Here is a 6220-nt window from a genome sequence, read left to right as displayed (position 1 = left end):
AACTCAGTTTGCCATTTTACCATCTGCGAGCAGCAACACAGAAAAGGACCTCTACCCAGATTGAATATCTGGCCCCATCTACACCGTTTCTACTGAAACTTCCGTACAATACCTACAAGACTGATTCATCCTTGTGTGCCTATCTCATCGTGTGAAGCCAACTCCACTGGAAAAGTGAATTATACAGCATCAGTTTTCAACCTGTTGACCTCCGAGAAGGAATACCTAATTGGACTTTGATTCTGGACTTTGGACTCATGTGAAATAATAATTCTTTCTCTGTGGTCTTTGCCCTGTATATTTTCTTTTCTTGATTCCTCTTTTACTGTATGAGTGCACAGGGGGCAACTCCCCTACCCTCATTTTGAGTGTGTGCAAATGAACTTACATTTTGAGTTCATCCTATCACAAGTTTTCAGTGGGGTTATTAAGAGAAGTTGAATCACACCAAAACAGCGCAGTTGGGAAACACGCCACCACTTATAAAGGAGGGAGCAAATCAAAAACACCTTTCTGTTTATGGATGGGTGGTGAGAGGAGAAATCAGGGCTGTTTAAATTAACCCCCCTCCTGTCCGTAACATTCTTGACAAGCAAGGAGGTGAAAGGTTATTAGGGGTAGGTAGGAATGTGATTACAATCAGTTCAGCCATGATCTTATTGAATGGTGGAGCAGGCTTGAGGGGCTGAGTGGCCTACTCCTAATTCCCATGTTCATATGCATGTTCATACAGTGGGGCCCCTGTATACTCAGGCCAGAGGAAGAGATGAATACTTAAGGGGCCTGGCTGTTGCTGTTCAATTTGCCCTTTCCTGCTAGGGTTGCCAACTGTGATTAAATGTATTCCTGGAGGTTTCATCACATCATTTTCCCCTGGCTCCAGCCATTATTCAGCCAACACATCCATCCTTGTGACGCACTGCCTGTGTACGCCAATTGGAAAGCAAGAAGACTCATTACCCACTTGGATGATGCTTGACTGTCAGCCAATCAGCCCTTGTTTTCCTCATTTTCAATATTTTAATATCTGAAAGAGAAATGTTCCAACAAAGCAGCAAAAAAAAAAACAACCTTTTTTAATGTCCTTATGAATTTTCTCCAGGGCTGCACAGAGGTGGGTCCTGGAGATTGATCTTCAATTCCTGGAGACTTCAGGCTAATCCTGGAGTCTGGGCAACCATACTTCCTGCAACCCTCTCCCCTGCCCACAGAAGCAGCAGAATCAGGAGTAGGAGAGGTGTGAGAGACTAGTGGACTTTACAATAAATTTTCCTGCATTCACTAAATTATCCAAGAAATGCACTGTAAAAGCCTTGTCCCTTTCACACTGTATCATTGCTCCCTCACTGATGACTCCCTGACCGATTATGGATCCCTCTGCTTTTATTCTGCTAATGCAGATGACCCAACCTCTCTCCCCTTTCTGATGGTTGGCTGCTTTCTGGATCTCTGGGTCTGTGTTAATTCTGCTGACTGGCTGTGCATTGATTGGCTACACCAGGGCTCAGCTCCAGCTTCTGTTCCGCTCTCCACTGGGGCAATTTTCCAGGACTGTGTGCTGAACATGAGCTATATTTTCGGTGAGTGGCATGAAACAAAACGTTGGAACACCAGGACTACGATAGAATTTCCTGTAGGAAATTTTTCAATCGCGAATCGTGCACATCACGTTTAAATCAAGGTTGCGTGCCATCACCCTCTGCCTATGGCTTGCTTTCCTGCAATTCCACCGCTTTTCCCTCACCTCAACCTGCGTAGAATAGAGCAACACAGGAAAAAGAGGCCATTCGGTCCATCATGCCAGTGCCAGCTCTTTGAAAGAGCTATCCATATAGTCCCACTCCCCTGTTCATTCATCATTGCCCTGCAAATTGTTCCCCTTCAAGTATTTATCCAAATCCCTTTTGAAAGTTACTATTGAATCTGCTTTCTCCATCCTCTCATGTAATGCATTCTAGATCACAACAACTTGCTGCATTAAATAAAAACTGCTCTGGAGCTGAGTGGCAGAAGCGGCAGTGAGTCAAAAATATCATCCACCTCCAATAAATGTCCTTTCACCCCCATCCACCTATCATTATCTTTGCCATGTGTCATATATAGTGACTTAACAAATGCTTCTTGAAAGACTAACTAAGCCATGTCTCCTTTATCTGGTCTATCATTTCCTAGATTATCCCTATTTCCTGTTCGAAGGAAAGGAGTTAACATTTGTTAACGTCCAGTCTGCTGGAACAAGTTTCCTTTTCGAGGAATTTCAGAAAACTATCGTCAGAACTTCCATTCTTTCTGCCCTATCTTCCCTGAGGATTCCTGGATGTAAACTGTGATCTGTCTACATTTAACATTGTATCAGAAAAATGACTATCTAATTTCCTTCTAAGTGCTGTAGTCTCTGCCTCAATTTGTAGTTAAACATTCCACGTTTTAATTACCCTCTCTGTGTGTATATTTTTCTTCTAATTGCCCTCTTTGTCCTTCTAGTGATTATTATTAGCCCTAGCACCTTGTTACTGATTCACCAACGAGTGGAAGTGCTGCTTATTTGCTCAGATCCTTTCATAGTTTTGAAAAGAATAGTGTTGCAAGACAACAGTTCTGTATAAATGCGAGTTGTTGTTATGTCCACCTGTTAGTGATGGGTGGCTGGATCTGGACATTTAGATAAGGCTCTGAGGTCAATAGCGCAGGTGAGCATGAACCGTCCACTGGCCCTCGCACATCTTCAGTCCTCTGACTCCAGTGGGGTGGCTGTAATTGCAACGGCCGCACTCAATGGACAACGAGTTTATCCTTCATCAGAAGAAAACCAGAAGCCCAACTTGGCAGAGAAGCAAATGCTTTCCTTGAGGGCAGATTTACTTCACCTAATGGCAAAAGGTAGCGTTCAAAAGGAAAAAGAAAGACTTGCATTTATATAGCACCTTTCACAACCTCAGGACTTCCCAAGCTGTTTTATAGCTAATTAAGTTCTTTTGAAGTGTAGTCATGTTGTAATGCAGGAAATGCAGCAGCCATTTTGCACACAGCAAGCTCCCACTAACAGCAGTGTGATAATGACCAGGTAATCTACTTTTGTGATATTAATTGAGGGATAAATATTGTCCAGGACACCGGGGAGAGCACTTCTGCTTTTCTTTGAAATAGTGGCATAGGATCTTTTACACTACCTGAAAGGGCAAACAGGGTCCTGATTTAATGTCTCAGCCAAAAGACAACACCTCCAACAGTGCAGCATCCCATGGGACTGCAGCAGGGGCATCAACCTAGATCTTTGTGCTATAGTGTAGTATAAGGGATCTAGCATAGAAAGGGCTAACATGAGGCTGAATGCAGTACTGCCCACACTGTAATGTAAAGGAACAAATGACCCGAATCTAGAGGGCAGTCTTGTACAAGACAGAGATGTGTGTAGAGGCAAGCATGGAGACAGTTCCTAGCTCAGGCTTATACTGTATATATGTATATAGTTACATGTAGCTAATAAACACTGTTGAACTATACAAGACTTAGAACTTCTTCATGAGACCTAATGAATTACACACAACATCTCACAACATGGTGCCAGCTATTGGAACAACATAGAACCTCACAGAAGTGGGTAGTAGAAGTAATGCAAATATGTTAGGTAAACAGGAATATATTGTAAATATGTTGGATGAAGACTTGGGGGAGGTGTAGTATAAGGGTCTGGCATAGAAAGGGTTAATATGGGACTGAGTACAGTATCACCCAAACTGTGATGTAAAGGAACACATGACCTGAGTCTAGAGGGCTGTCTTATACTAGACAGAGATGTGTGTAGAGGCAAGCATGAAGACAGCCCTGAGCTGAGGCCTTTTGCTGCATATATGTATATAGTTACTAGTGATTAGTAAAGACTTGCTATTAAACTATACAAGACTGTTATGGCACAGCCATGGTAAATGCTGAGCAGTGCCAAAGGGAAACTTGAAACAACTGCCACAACTGTTTGTCAATTTGTATTAATTTTGAAATACATGCTTTGAATTCAGTTGTAATAAGACCACTGAGTCTTATAGGTTTCTTACAAAACTAGATAAAACCTTTATTAATAGAAGAAATGATTTTAAGCACACACATAAATCTACAAATTACTATGATAACTTCTAAATCCCCTAGTTAATCTAACTCCCAGTTACACTTTCGTTAAGGCAACAGTAAGACACATAAGACCCAGGCAAAGGAACATGATACCCTGAACAATCCAATCCAAATTGTGTTTCTTAACTTCAGTTCTTTGTAGACAGCAGCTTGAGGCTTAGATTCTGGAGGTTTTTCACACTTGTTAGATCTTAGAATCCTTCCCTTGCACACAGACTTCTCTCCTTTTTGCATATTTTCCCCTTTGAATGAAAATTCCCATTATTTCACTATATCTTTGGATTTTACCTCTCTAATATTAAAATCTCTCAGTACCATTTTTACCAGGAATCTTTGCAAAAATAAACACTGTTTCGTAACTTCTGCTGGCTAGGTGAAACATTTCACTCCCCCTTTTGAATTCAAGCTAGTCTGGTTTATTTAAAAATGCAAATGTTCTTTTTACACCTATGTTTACCTACTTAACATTTCAAACCTAGCTTATCTTCTGTTACATCAAAGCCTTCAGACTAGCTGTCTTTAATTCATTAAGTCACACATACACACGTACACACATGCACATACACACACACGCACACAGACCCCACTATTACTCTGCTTTACAATAAATTCCAATAACATTATGAAAATTATTATATCTTCCCAACAAGACACAGCACCTCTTAATGAGACCTACTGAACCACACACATCTTACAATATCAAGCAGCACCATTAACCCTTTGGTTGGCATCAATGAATATTTGGCATGAAACTGCTGCTACTGTGTTGGAACTATTAATGTTTTTGTAGGGTAGGTAACTGGGAACAGCTCTATAATCAGCTGTGGATGCTAAAATCCCAGGTTTTTTGCCCTCTACTGTATAAATGCATGTTGTTGTTATATTGTCCCATAAACGACAGCTGCAGAAGATGAGGCTTCAGAGGTTCCTAGTGCACCACTCGTTGACAGTGGCTGCTTATTCACTTGCAGATTTGCCATGTATAAATTTCTGTAACTATTGAATTCAAAAACTTTCCAATTCTAGGTTCTTAGCCTTAAGATGGTTTGCAAACTACATTGTCAGCATGAATTTTAAACAGTAAAAATGATGGCCTTGCATAATGGAAGAAGAAAGCAAATTAAACAGCCTCTTGATATTATAGAGCTTGAATAATGCTTCTTGAATATTGAAAAAAAGAGACATTTTGTTGAAGCTGTTCATCTTGCACTCATCAGGACAAATGCAAGAAGGCCCAATTTCAAACCATGGCAACAATTTATACTACCAGGAGAAAAGAGTGCTGGATCCTGAGTGAACTAATAGCTACACCAACAACCAATTTAAGATAAGGAGTCGTGCTTGTAATGTGGCTCATTTACGCTTGCTAAAAGCGACATACATTCAAATGCAGGGACCCATTCTCTGCAAACAAAAGGAATATGTTGAAGCCTTGCACCTTTTTTGAATTACCCAGGAGCTGCCTGGGCAGTTCCCAGGTGCTTTCTGTTTTCTGTTTTACAACACTTGGCCAATCAGGGTCGACATGCCAACCAATCAGCACCCTTTTCTCCTGTAGTATAAGTTGTTGTGATCATTTTAAATTTGACATTATTGCACTTGTCCTGATGAGTGCAAGATGAAAAGATTTGACAATATGTCTCTCTTTTTAGCAAAGCAAGATAAACAGAGCAAAGCTGTTTTGTTAAATCTATGAATTAAAGGAAGCTGTTGAATGAATAAATAATTTTTGCCCTCCTTTATTAAATCACTTTTATGTCTGGCTTACCTATGCTTTTCTTTTCGAAATAAAATATACATAAAATGCCATCTGCAGCTAATTTTTGCTCACTGTATATTTTAAATGGTACTTGTGTTTTGTGAGCCATTCATAATGTTAATGCACAGGTCAGTGACCTGTCAGTGCAATTACTTCCAGACACTGGCTGTATTAGCTCTGACATTTTGTTTAGGCGTGAATGAACCAGTTTGTGTCCCGCAGTTATTCCAGTTAAAAATTTTTATTCAACTTACTGATAATCATTTCATTTCAATATGTACAAAGATCAAAGACAATCATAGCATTAAAATTTGGGAATGCAAAGAAACCAATAAA

This window comes from Carcharodon carcharias, chromosome 15 (genome assembly GCF_017639515.1).
Source record: "Carcharodon carcharias isolate sCarCar2 chromosome 15, sCarCar2.pri, whole genome shotgun sequence".
Lineage (NCBI taxonomy): Eukaryota > Metazoa > Chordata > Chondrichthyes > Lamniformes > Lamnidae > Carcharodon > Carcharodon carcharias.
The sequence above is the reverse complement of the archived record's forward strand: the minus strand, read 5'-3'. Positions refer to the sequence as shown.